Raw genomic sequence first — 14,316 nt, forward strand, 5'->3', positions numbered from 1 at the left:
TTTCCCTTTCATATGCGAAGAAACATTTCTGTTTCTAGAAAATTCAGGAAGCATTTATGCATTAGGTACTGTTAAATTTTTCTTTTAAATGAAGTATTCAAAATGGGAATGGAAATGAAAAAACTAGTGGGGAAATGAGAATTTACAGGGATTGTAGAAAAGTGAAACTACTGGGATTCCATTAGTCTCTGAATTTGAATCTTGTAGAACATTGCCAGCAGAAGTACGCCTAGGACCAAGTTTGGCCTCAGGATTCTGCCATTTTGCTAAAGAAACTAATTTCTCTTTCTGGTCCATGAAGTTGCAGGTGAAACAAAAGGAAGTTTTGAACACTTCTAGGAGTACTTTATTGTTTGAAAACCCTTCTGCTGGAATTAGCAAAACAACCAAAGCTAAGGGTATGGAGATTTCTACTTAATGTCATTCTAACATGTTTAAATCACTAAAAGTAATTAAAAAATAAAATTCTCTCTTTGTTAACATTTATGGAGCACTTTTCAACCAAAAATAAAATATGGAAATCATTCCTAATAAATTGTACTCTAAACAATGTTATTCCTGTTAACTTTAGTCTATAAATGAAATGTGAAAAATATTACTTTCACTTTCAGATTTATTTACCGTTGCAGTAGCACATACATTTTAGTTTTAAAGCAAAGAAGTTTTATTTAGTAAATATTTGTTTTAAAAGATAATTCCATTCAGATGGCATGTAGGTTCCTCATTTTCAAAACTCAGAATACAACAAGGTGAAGTGCCTGGGACAAATCCCAGATCTCGACCATGAACCACGCTATAGGCAGTGAGGCAAGTCCTGTAACAGCAAAACTAAACTCCCCTACTGTGATTTGCACTGCAGTTCAGGAGGCATGTGTTTATTTATCTTTTATTTTTATTTATTTATTTATTTGAAAGTCAGAGTTACACAGAGAGAGGAGAGGCAGAGACAGAGAGGGAGAGGTCTTCCATCCGATGGTTCGCTCCCCAGATGGCCGCAACAGCTGGAGCTGTGCCGATCCGAAGCCAGGAGCCAGGAGCTTCTTCTGGATCTCCCATGTGGGTGCAGGGGCCCAAGGAGGTGGGCCATCTTCCACTGCTTTCCCAGGCCATAGCAGAGAACTGGACAGGGTGAGCAGCTAGGTCTCGAACTGGTGCCCATATGGGATGCCGGCGCTTCAGGCCAAGGTGTTAACCCACTGCGCCACAGGGCCAGCCCCTAGGAGGCATGTGTTTATACTGAGAAAATTTTTCAGAATCATAAAGTCCAGTCACACAACTAGAGAAGTTGTCTCTCTGCAAATCTTTACCCACAATTATTAAATGACTTATTTTTTTTCCAGTGCAGGCTTTTGTAGAATTTGGGTAGATTCTATGAATTCCCAGACATCATACTATAACCACTATATGTATGTGTGTTCATAATCACATGTGTGTGTGTGCATGTTACTTTGTAGAGGGAGAATACATAGCTTTTCTCAATAAAATGCATATTGCAACAGAAGAAGGGCCAAAGGCGTATTGGCCTCAAGGCAGCGTGATCTACTAGAACTAAGCCTCACCAAGAGGTTGAGAGATTTGTGCCTTTGTGTCTCCGGGGACCACTAAGCAATTGACTCTAGGCAAGTTACCTAATCTCTTCATATCTCAGTTTTCTCAACCATGAAATGGGGGAAATAATACCCTGCACCTGCCTGTTTTAGCTCATAGGGCTATGGTGAGGATCAAATAAGGAATGGTAAGGAAAAACTTTGCACTGAAGAGTTCTACATATGCATGGTTTAGGAGATTAGGCTCTCCTGCTCTTCCCCACACCCCCCTCACCTTGCCCACCCTCAAAAACTCCCTGTGAGAGAACCCGGCTCTCACTTTCAGGGAATTTCCTCACTTCAAAGTAAATAATTATCAATATTTCGTAAATTTTCACATTTCTCAGTTATCAGGAATGTTATTTAGGCTCTGCCCATACTGAGTATTTCCAATTCTGCTCTGCTTAGTAAATTTTCATCATTCGGAGCACCAAACTCCACTCTTTTCCTTGGTGAAGTCTTTCCTTGGGCCACCTGGGGGCCCTCTTCTTGGGCCTGCACACATCTCTGTTTGAGTCCACGTAGCTGCACTTATCAAGCTGTAATGCACTTACTTATTTACTAGGCCAGCTGCCTCAATGGATTTTCAGCACCTTCTCTTCATTCCTTTTTAAATTAATTCCCAACCATTGCAGAGGTCCATGTACACAGCAGGCACAAGATAAAGCAGTTGTTGAATAAGAAAATGGATACAAACTACATTTCTATGGAGAGATCTACATAAAATATGCTGCAATTTCCTTCTGAAATGCAAAAAAAAAAATGTACAGTTTTGTAATGTGAGGTATAACGTGCTAGGTACTAAACAATGTTTTTCTAGTGGGGAACATCTCAGTACCTTTGATATTGATTCACCTAGGGCTTTTATTTTTCAAAGCAAAAGTAGTTTGTCAGTTCACCTTGTTTCTGGAAAGATTCCTTACAGATTTTTGCAAACATTGCTTCTGTTTGAGAACCTTATGTTCAGTCCTAGTCTAACAGCACCAGTACATATATATATATATATATATATTCAATTGTAAGTAAAAAGGACTCCAAGATAATATCAAAATTGTATAGCTAAGGGAAGAAGCACATTGCTTACCTTGATTATTTTAACCTGCCTGAAATGGGCTAGTGTGGCCTAATCCTTGTGTTCTTGTTTTCCAGGGATTTTCTAAGCATCAGGAAGTATTAAGAGATCACTGGGATAGCAGCTTCCAGCACTAAAAGCAGTCTCCCTTCTTGTTTCCTCTATTCATATGCTAATTAGAGCCTAATTAGGGTCCTCTACTAGTAAGAAAAAAATAATTGGGTGTTTGTGGTGTTAGTGGATAAGGGGTGGGGGAAGATTAGAAGCCTCTCCAGCAAGATAGAGTGGCTAAAATCCTTCACATGGGATTTTTCACTGCCCATGGTTTAGACTTGAGGACTCAGAGTTCTGTCACCTCCCCCAACCCTACCATCCAAATGACTTATAACTACCAATCAGCAGAAGGTTTGGGGTACTCTCCCTTGAGATCTGTTCCTCCAACATTTTTGGGCAATGCCTCATTGTACTACTGATAGGTAGGATACAGAGAAGCAATTATTTAAAGCAAGTTAGCTCTGGAGTTAAGCAGCAAGAAAGCATATCTGTTGGTATGTTGGTATAGTATTAGATATTGTATCATAAACTATAATCATAAGAGGATATGTACTCCCAATCTGTTCCTTATTTATTGATTATGCCTTGTTGGTTTTTTACAATGAATCCCATTTAAAATTTTTTTCCATGATCCATGCTTTTGCTTTGAGGAGAAATAATACTTCCAGAACTATAAATCCGCAACCATGAAGTATGAGACTCATTTCATTCTTTGATTTTGAGGTCAAAGTTATCCTAAGTCGACCAGAAAATAAAGTAGAAAATGAAAATAATTATCAAGGCTTAAACACAACATGAATAATGGGAAGCTACTTCAGCAAAATGAATTCAATAAAGTATAACTGGTTAATTGAGTTATTCTGAGATTGTGATGATAAAAATTAAATTACTGTTTATAGCTGTGGTTTAAATTCTCACTTAACTAGAGTCTTTTTGCTTTTCACTTGTTAAACTTCTTATTTGAAATATTAAGCCTTCTTACTATAATGTAAATTTAAATTATGTTATCTTAAAAACTAAAAAAAGGACAGAAAGAAAGGGAGAAGGAAGAAGGTGGGAAGGAGAGAAGGGAAAAGAGGCAGAGAGGGAAGGCAAAAAGGAATATCATTATCATCTTAGAATTGTATCTACAAATTACATTGATTCTGTTAGAAACTAACATTAATATTAAACACTTTTAAAGAAAAAAATTTAAATTTGAAACTTGGTCTTGAAATCAGAGAAGCCCCCCTAAAATTTACACTAAAATGTGGCCCTTTAGAGTTCCCCAGCAGTGCCACCTGGGGTGCCACATATGCTGCCGGAATTTGGGGTGCCATATGATTTCACCACGGGCTTATTACTAAATCCCTAATATTAATAAGCCCAAGAGGGTTCTTGCCTAATATTTAGAGAAGAATTCTAAATATCGGCACAGATAAACGAGGCAGCCTGGTACATTTTAAGCTTTTATTTAGTGAGAGCTTTATTTAGGAGAGAGAGGTGAACAGGGGTTCATACCAAGCACCAGGAACCAGCCACGTGGAATACCATCTAGGCCTATATCTGGGCCAGGCAGCCTAGAGCACATGGCCCGAAGGCCATGCGCCCTGGAGACGCAGGGCTACAGCAAGTCCTGTCCTGGCAAGAGGCCAGGGAAGAAGAGCCGGGCCAGGCCACACCGTGTCCAGCTTTTAACCCACTTCCAAAGAGGAGTGGTTAATTAACCTGATTGGCTGGTGGGCACCCAGGTGTGGCCAGGTAGGGGAATGAGGCCACACAGGGGCATGACAAAGGCCTCAGGTAGGGGTATGAGGTCACACAGGGACATGGTGAAGGCGTGGTCTTCCAGTTCACAAATCTAATCAATTTTAGCCTGTATGCCTGCCTACTTCAGTCTTGTAAGTAGTCACATTTCATTTTTTACACATAGTTAACAAGAATACTTATACACTTCAGTCTAAGATTTTCTTTTATTTAATAGGGTAAGAATTTTTTTTTCTGCTTCTGGTATATTCTCCTTGAAATTTGTTGCAGCTCTAACTTTCCTACTATCAGATGCCTTACATGCTATAAAGTTCCATCCACACAAAATGTTGCTTTTGTCTCAGCATCTGATGTGCCCTTGCTAAGACTGTCTGTAGTACATGCTATGTCTCACAGAACAAGAAGATTCTGTTCTCTCAACCATCACCCCACACACATTAGTTATTGGAATGAAAATCTCAGTGCAACCAATCTAATCATAGGTGAGTGCTGAAATGCATAATTTATTGCAGAAATATAAAGACCTGATATTATCAATTCAAAAAATTTCAATTCTATTGAAGTTGTTCAGAGAAATCTTCATGTTATTCATACTTAGGGCAAGTGGTTCTATTTTAGGGCATAGTGTTATATTTGCTACATGGTTTTATTTTAGTCATAATCCATTGCAAATTAATTGTCCTCCTTTTTCTCTTTTATTTTTCAAAATTATTTGTAAACCCTCTGAAGAACACAGGGCAATCTTAGAACTGTCAGCTTTTCACTTTTATCTTTTCATACACTATATTCGTGTCTTCTCTTCAGCCTTCAAGGACTATGTTTTAAAATCTCAAAGGCAAAAACAAAAACAAAAACAAAAAACCAAGACACCTCCTCTAGAGATTCAGAGATTCTCTCTCTCTGCCTCTTTCATTACCTCATATCTTATGAGAAGGAACGTTACAAAGATAAGAGCAGTAAATTACGGGTTATCTTAAAAGACTAACAATTGTGATTAGAATTCATCCTACCTAGAAAAAAGGTCTCCTTTTCTTTTTTCATGTAATGATATGGATTTAATATTGAACACAAATGGAGACATAATTCCTTCCATCATGGTGTCTATAATCCAAAGAAAATTGAAATAATGTCAGTAAATATATAGAAGTAATTATTATGTAATTATATGTAATGTGTAATATGATTAAGGAAGGAGAGGGTCATAGTGATATGAGAGTGAATAACAGAAATGTGACTTCAGAAATTTGCTTTGAAGAAAGCATCCTTAAATAATCCACATTTGAGGGGTCAGCGTTGTATTGTGGAGCAGTGCATTAAGCCTCTGAGTGTGATGCAGGCAACTTCCATGAGCACCAGTTTGAGCTCCACTTCTGATCTAGCTCCCTGCTAATGTGCCTGGGAAAGCAGCAGCAGATGGCCCAAGTCCATGGGTCTCTTACACCCACATGGGGGACCCTGATGGAATTCATGGTTCCTCACTTCAGACTGGTACAGCTCCTGTTCGTGCAGACCTTTGCGGAATGAACCAGAGGAAGGGAGATTTCCTTCAGTTTCTCAATCTCTCTGTATAATTTTGCCTTTCAAATAAAAATATTTTTAAAAATAACATTTGAGATGATATTAAAGTAGGACTAACATCGTGGGGGAACTTTTTTCTGCAAAGGGTCATTTGGATAATTATAACATCATTCACATGCCATATAAAATTACCAACTTAAAAATTAGCCTGCTATAGATGTGTCAAATTTTGATTCCCCCCCACAGTTGCCTTGGCGGGGCCAGACCAAATAATTTTCACAGGTCTTACAGGGCCCATGGATTGGATGTTCCTCAACCCTGACAAATAATAAAGGCAATAAAAGTCCCTATATCTTTTTTTTTTTTTTTTTTTTTTTTTTTTTTTTTTTTTTTAGTGAATAAGGACTTGAGAGCCAATGTAGATAGAGAGATGATTCATGACGGTTGAGGGAAAATGCTATAGATCTTACAGCTACTGTCATGAATGCAAATGAACTTGAGGAATTAGGTGCCCATCCTAATAAGTATAGGAAAACCGAAGGGCTTTAAGCAACAGGGAAAGGGTATGGGAGATAAAGAGGGGATACTGCAATGTGTATTAGCACAGGAGATACGAAACTGGGATGCAATGAACAAATTTATGACATACTTAGGACACAAAGTCAGCAGCCCTTGGGGATGGCTTGAAGAATAGGTAAGTTATAAATGTCTGAGGAAGACTCAGGTTTCTGACTTGAGCTAGTCCATTAGAATTGCATGTTTTCGAAAACACTGAAAGAGGAACCAGGTTTCAGGAGAAAGACAGTGGGATGGAACCATCAAATGTGAGCAGAAACAGCACAGAAAGAATGGTCTTTTATGACAATTAATTAAGCATAGGTATGCAGGATGAGTCAGATACGGTAAAAAAAAAAAAAAAAATTCAATAAAAGCAGTTAAAAGCCCTCCATGACAGTCTATGTGCCAAATATCAAACAAAAAGGCAAGACAGAAAACAGAAACAGGTAAGAACAAATAAATAAGCAAAAATAATGAAAGCAATTGTTATTGTAAGTTAAAATGCAAATGCATTTAGTAGGTGATTTGCAAAGAGGATGGGGCAGGAACTATTTAGACAAAGATTTATTGTAAATTAATTCTTAGTTTTCCTTTGGAATAGGATTATCTTTGGAGGGAAATGGGATTCTAAAGTGCTTTATGGGAAAACAGCCAATTTAAATTTTAGCAAATTAAAATTTAAAGTATATTATACACAGAGAAAACTTTTGACAAAGGCAATAAAGTATATTTCTGTTGTCTCTACTTCTTAGCTGATTATGGTATTCTGTCCTCTTTTTTCCTCCCCTTCGCAACTAATTGCTTTCACCAGAATACAGCTGTCTTACAACTAAATATAAACTCATCCAAACAGAAACAAAATATATGTCTTATGCCTGTCAAGATCCACTGAATATTTGCCATTCAATGAAAATATTAAAGTTTAAAGTTTAGAATAATTTGTTAGGAAACTTACAGAAAATATTTTCTTATTTAAAAAAAGGAACATTGAGAAACTGCCTTTTCTCTGACATTTATGGGGCTATGTGCAAAATGAGAGTCACCTGGTGGTCTTAGCACTAAGTCTGAGGTCAAGGCCAGAAGGCTGAGGAGGGCAAAAAGGAAACACCGGAAGAATGTAGACACGTAATGGTACTGTTATGACACTGAATTTTTAAGTCCTGCAGTGTCTTATTTTCAGATTTTTTTGTGTGAGATGATCAATCCTTCCCTATGTAATCCATTTTGGTTTTCTACTCCCAAAAGCATCCTGATGCAATTTGATTCTTATAAAAAGATATTTTTATGTCTTACATCTCAATTTTCATAATATAATGTTTTTATCATGAATTTTCAAATAATGATATATAACATGTTTTTTAAATAATAACTGTCTATAATCCATCAGGAATATTTATTAGAGAACTGTACCCACATATGTAAAACTTATATTACAAAACTATGATTGGAAAACTTGAAATAACACAACAATCTATAATAAATTTAGTCTGTAATTATTAGTGATTTATCATTGTAAAAGCATATATTTTGGTGTCATAACTGTATGTGTTTTAGTCTTTTGTTACATCTATATCTGCTTTAGTAATAAAGGTAAGCATATAAAGGATGATTTATTTGAATTGCACCAGTACATTTCCTAAAGTCTAGTTATTGGTAAGCATAGGCCAGTACCATTATCACTGAAAGTATACTGAAAGTATCACTGAAAGTTGTTGTCATTAATTGCCTTGTGGCCACCTTATTCCATTCTCTGCTTCCATTGTCATATTCCTTACACTCATTCTGAGGTTCCACCGTCCTATTATAAAAACCCTTGTGACTACATTGATAACATCTAGGTCTTCCAGGATAATCTCCCCATTTTGATTATTAACTTACATCTGCAAAACTTCTTTACCCATAAATGGTAAGATTCAAAGATTCCAGATACCTGGACAAGGAATCATCTTGGATGGTTGCATTTTCCAGATAACTAATATTTTACCCTTTCATAGGCAAAAGCTCCTTCTAATTAGCCAAATTATATAAATGGTTTTAGAAGCATTGTTAACTACCTCCTGAGTGTTTATGTACTTATCTTTCTTGATAAATCTGAATTATCTCTACGGGGCCAGTGTTGTGGAATAGTGCAATGCCAGCATATGATATGGGTGCCAGTTCGTGTCTTGGCTGCTCTACTTCTAATCCAACTCTCTGCTAATGGTCTGGGAAAGCAGCAGAAGATGGCCCAAATACTTGGGCCCATGCTACACATGTGGGAGACCTGGAAGAATCTCCTGGCTCCTGGCTTCAGCTGGCGTTCTGCTGGCTGTTGTGTCCATCTGGGGAGTGAACCAGTAGAAGGAAGATCTCTGTTTCTCTTCCTCTTTCTGTAACTCTGACTTTCAAATAAATAAAACTTAAGAAAAGAATTATCCCTTTAGATATAATTTTACAATGTAAAATATAATGATGACCATACAATCTACCAATTTGGGCAGGAATGTGTCCCCTACATCTAGTGGTCATGTCCCAGCATTTCATACTGGTTTACTTTTCAGTTTCTCTATTTCTCTTTGTTTATTATCCACCCCAATGGTTCTCAAAGAGTGGATTCTAGATCAACAGCATTTGAATCACCCAAAACTTGCTAGAAATACAAATTCCCTAAGAGCAACTCAGACTCACTGAATAAGAAATTCTGGGAGTGGTATCCTGAGTTGCTGACAATTCTGAAGATTCTGACTATTCTAGCAAATATGATCAGTTCTGTAACTGTATCCATTTGTAGGAGACCCTTTGCACTCTCTATTTTGGTGCTCATAATCTGTGAGATTGGAAACCAAACAAGTACTCAAGTCATAACTCTCTTCAACATAAGGAAGCTCTGAGTAAAAGTCAGAAATTTCATGGACTTGAATAAATAAGTCATTAACTAATATAATTTAATTACCTAAAATTATACTTATTTCCTGTCCTTCATTGAGTTATCCATAGATAATGTCTTGTATATTTCATTAAATTTCTAATAAATTAAGAAAAAATCAAGTAAAAAGTGAAATTAAAAAATTTTACAATCAAGATTTTTCAGAAAATTTTCAATTTCATGCATATAGTTTTTAAATCAAAGCTAATATGCAAATATATATTACCAAATACATGTATTCAAATTCATTGAAATGTTTTTGAATGTTTAAAACTTTCAATCATGTCATGGTTATAAATATGCCATTCTGAAATTATTTCAACCAAAACGCTCTCCAATTCTGGAAAATATGATACTACAGACAAATAAATAAGTGGACATATAAGATTCAGTTGCATTTTCTTTCATGACTACAATATCAAAAAAGAAGTCAAAAACTCTGAACTATGTCTCTGTGTACTACACTTAAAGAGAATGAATTATATTGACTACACATTGTTTTGAGAAACATGTTGTGTGAATATGGTAATTCAACCTCATTCTTCATATGAAATGTGTTTTTTAAGTAAGTTTGGATTTATGAGTAAATATCAAAATATAATGATTAATACAATAATAAAACATACACTTTTAAAAAATTTAATTTATTTGAAAGTGTTACAGAAAGAGGTAGAGACAGAGAGAGGTCTTCCATCCGCTGGTTCACTCTCCAAATGGCCACAACAGCCGGAGCTGAACCAATCTGAAGCCAGGAGCCAGGTGCTTCTTTCGGGTCTCCCACATGGATGCAGGAGCCCAAGGATGAGGGCTGTCCTGCCCTGCTTTCCCAGGCCATAGCAGAGAGCTGAATTGGAAGTGAAGCAGCTGGGACCTGAACTGGTGCCCGCATGGGATGCTAGTACTGCAGGCCAGGGCTTTAACCTGCTGTGCCATAACACTAGTCCCACATATACTTTTACTAGGAGTATGGATGATCCATACATATACTCACTATATATATATATATGCTCATGTCAATGTTTTTTCTATAAAAGTTAAATTTTAGTTTTTAAGAAATGTATTTTTATATCTTCCAAGTGTCTGTCTTTTTAGTTAAAGGTGATTCTACTTGAGGGTTGCTGTACTTGTGAACAAGCATAACTGGTTAAATATATATCTTTCCAAATTAAATCCTGCCATTTTATAGAGGAAAAACTTTGAAACACTTCCAGTATTATGTAGTATTATATCTTTCACCCAGAAAAAGATGGTTACTTGAAACAAATTTTAAATATCATACAATCAAGATTAAATGCAGTTCAATTGATCAGTGAACATAACGTTTAGTAGACTCTGTCCCACCCAGATCCTATCTGGCCTTATTGTATTGTACAGAAGTTCAGAATTTCATTGCTCTGAGAGCTTTCTCCGTGGGCCACAATGAACTCTGCCATATGGAGGTTCAAGCCAGCAGTTGTAGGTAATTAACACTGTGAGCAGCCTGCACTCCGTGGCTGACAAGAGCTGGTATGTAGTTACCTGGGCTTTCTTATCCCTCAAAATAAAAATGCTGAGGTCCATATTCTATGCTATTCATCCACACAACTATGAGCTCCACTCATCCACAATGGCAACTGATCTAATCATTCAATTGTTGTTGCCTTCTTTTCTTTCAGGTCTCTCTTCCTTAACAACTCCCACCAATTTACACTTTTATTCTGGCCTCAGCATCTGCTTCATAGAGAAACCAACCTAAAAAAAATCATATTGTGTGGCCAGAAAGGAAATCACAATTTTGAAGATTAAAGTATGGTCCTTAAACGGCTCAGTCGTTCAAACAGTGTTACTCTAAGAAGAGATAAAAGAGAAAAAAGATTTAGGTATAAGGATTGGGGTTTGACAAGCTTGGGGAGAAATTGAGAAAAAAAAAAACTTTGTTGAATATAAGGTAAAAGTTGTTTCAATAAGCAAATCTATCAGACAAAAAAATAAAAAGAAAATGTTCTAGGCATGGTGATAGAAGTCCTATTGTTTGAGGGATTTAACTCTATATGCAAAAATGTGTCATAAATAGCACTGCCGAACAGCAGTGGATGGACATGATAACCTGATAGGTCTTTTCTGGTTCTAATATCTATGATTGTATGATTCAATTCAAATACAGTAGTTTATTGTATCTCAAGTGTGTAATACACTTCAATTGTGAAGTGCTACAATTTCAATGCTAATCTGTCTGAAGTGACAGACATGTCACCGAAGTACCTAGTCAAGTTGTCTGAAATGCTATAGAAAACTAAACTTTCCCTTGTGAATATATTTATACCTTTCCTAATCTTCTACCAGGAAGATGCTGTAGCCATAAGAGGTTGTAGTTAGTTCATTAACAGAACCCACTTTAAATCTTCTGAAAGTACAAATGTATGAAATTATTTCACAAAGAAATAAAGAAACTGGATCTCACTAGTTTTCATGTGAAATAATATGAGTCTGCACCAACACAATGATCAAAAGGCATGCAGATCATTGCACTTTCAAGGGAAGTCTGTCTCTATCAACATCAAGATCACTGAACTGAGAAATCTACGGTGTCTAAATGATGTTGGGAATTTTGCTGCTATGTCTCTATTTAGTGATACAACACATGTGGCTAGCCTCTGAAATATGCCAGACATGTCATTCCCAGCAGAAAAAGCAAAGAGCAAGTTCTCTGGAAATCCTCTCTTTGATTCAGTCCATGTTCTGTTTTTGTAATCAGTTATGAAATGTAATCTTTGAATTCACAGGTTACCATCTGATTAATAGTGAAAACAAAGGAAGAAAAAGAAATACTCAAATGGCTCAAATACATGTGTTCCATTTTCATGCATGAACTTCCTTGATGGCAATGACACCTCCCAATCCAAATCTTAGACCATGAGGCCTATTGAAAAAATAATTAAAGACCCTTTTATTATTTTTTCGTTATAGTTAATATTATTGGTTGAACTCTGTAATTAACACACATTTATTCTTTTTTTTTTTTTTGACAGGAAGAGTGGACAGTGAGAGAGAGAGACAGAGAGAAAGGTCTTCCTTTGCCATTGGTTCACCCTCCAATGACCACCGCGGCCGGCGTGCTGCGGATGGCACACTGCGCTGATCCAATGGCAGGAGCCAGGTACTTCTCCTGGTCTCCCATGGGGTGCAGGGCCCAAGTACTTGGGCCATCCTCCACTGCATTCCCTGGCCACAGCAGAGAGCTGGCCTGGAAGAGGGGCAACCGTGACAGAATCTGGTGCCCGGACCGGGACTAGAACTTGGTGTGCCGGCGCCGCAAGGTGGAGGATTAGCCTAGTGAGCCGTGGCACCGGCCACATTTATTCTTAGTTGTTGAAATTTAACTGAAAATTGATCCCTGTTAAATATAAGAGTGGGAATAAGAGAGGGAGGAGATGTACAATTTGGGACATGCTCAATCGGACTTGCCTCAAATGGTGGAGTTAGAAATGTGCCAAGGGATTCCAATATAATCCCTTCAAGATTGTATGTACCAATGCCATCTCACTAGTCCAAGTGGTCAATTTCAGTTCACAATTGATCACACTGATAGGTCTAAGAGTCAAAGGGATCACACAAACAAGACTAGTGTCTGTGAATACTAACTGATAGAATAAAAAAGGGAGAGAACGATCCAACATGGGAAGCGGGATACACAGCAGACTCATAGAATGGCAGATGTCCTAAACAGCACTCTGGCCTCAGAATCAGCCCTGAAGGCATTTGGATCTGGCTGAAGAGCCCATGAGAGTATTTTAGGCATGGAAAGCCAAGACACTCTGGGAAAGAAAGAATGGGCCATCAAAGGAGGAAGTACCTTTCTCTGAAGGGAGGAGAGAACTTCCACTTTGACTATGACCTTGTCTAAATAAAATCAAAGTCAGCGAACTCAAGAGGCTTCCATAGCCTTGGAAACTCATGACTAGAGCCTAGGGAGATTTCTGACGCCATAAACAAGAGTGTCAAATTGTTAAGTCAACAACAGGAGTCACTGTGTACTTACTCCTCATGTGGGATCTCTGTCCTTAATGTGTTGTCCAATGTGAATTAACGGTATAACTAGTACTCAAGCAGTATTTTACACGTTATGTTCTGTGTGGTGCAAACTGATGAAATCTTTACTTAATATACACTAAATTGATCTTCTGTATATAAAGATAATTTAAAATGAATCTTGATGTGAATGGAATGGGAGAGAGAGCAGGAGATGGGAGGGGTGCGAGTGGGAGGAAAGTTATGGGGGGGGAACCATTGTAATCCATAAACTGTACTTTGGAAAATTATATTTACTAAATAAAAGTGTTTATAAAAAAGACACATTGATTATAAAATAAATTGACTCAGTAGAATAAAAAAAAGAAAAAATACTTAGAGAAGCTTGTGTACAGATAGTATAGATTCATAGTAGTGTTTCTTTATTAATGCCATTGCATTTAATGCTAACTTACTTCACTGTTAATGTTCCAGTGTATTTAAATTTAAAAATTACTTTACTTCTTGAATCAGTTGGTTTATTAATCTTACACTTGAATAAAGCATTTTATTTCACAGCAATAGATGAATAAGTTAAGTGAAGATCAGAGACACCATACAAACCTCATTGAATGTATTGTCTCATATGAATGGGCAGACATGGACAGGAAGTTCCAAGACCCCTTCAAAGGAAATGTGGCAGTAATAAAATACAGTTGGGATTTCTTTGCTACTCCTCCAATAGAGAAGTAGGATTTTAATCCCAATCAATAGACTGTGATGCTATGTGATTTCTTCAACAAAGTCATAAAGTCCTTGCTTCCTCAGTTACAATTGCTGGAATATTTATTTTTGAAATCCTGAATGATTAAGTAAAAAGTCTGACATCC

At 37.0% G+C, this 14,316-nt stretch overlaps 1 long non-coding RNA gene across 1 annotated transcript in view; it reads right to left on the reverse strand.

Annotated features, from left to right (window-relative positions):
* Window positions 1–874: 874 nt before the first annotated feature.
* LOC127492741 (uncharacterized) overlaps window positions 875–14,316 on the reverse strand; it is a 229,971-nt gene continuing 216,529 nt past the window's right edge. Inside the window, exon 4 of the long non-coding RNA XR_011382034.1 lies at window positions 875–1,216. This is a non-coding gene — a long non-coding RNA (uncharacterized lncRNA). The remainder of the gene's footprint in view (window positions 1,217–14,316) is intronic.

This window comes from Oryctolagus cuniculus, chromosome 14 (assembly GCF_964237555.1).
Source record: "Oryctolagus cuniculus chromosome 14, mOryCun1.1, whole genome shotgun sequence".
Lineage (NCBI taxonomy): Eukaryota > Metazoa > Chordata > Mammalia > Lagomorpha > Leporidae > Oryctolagus > Oryctolagus cuniculus.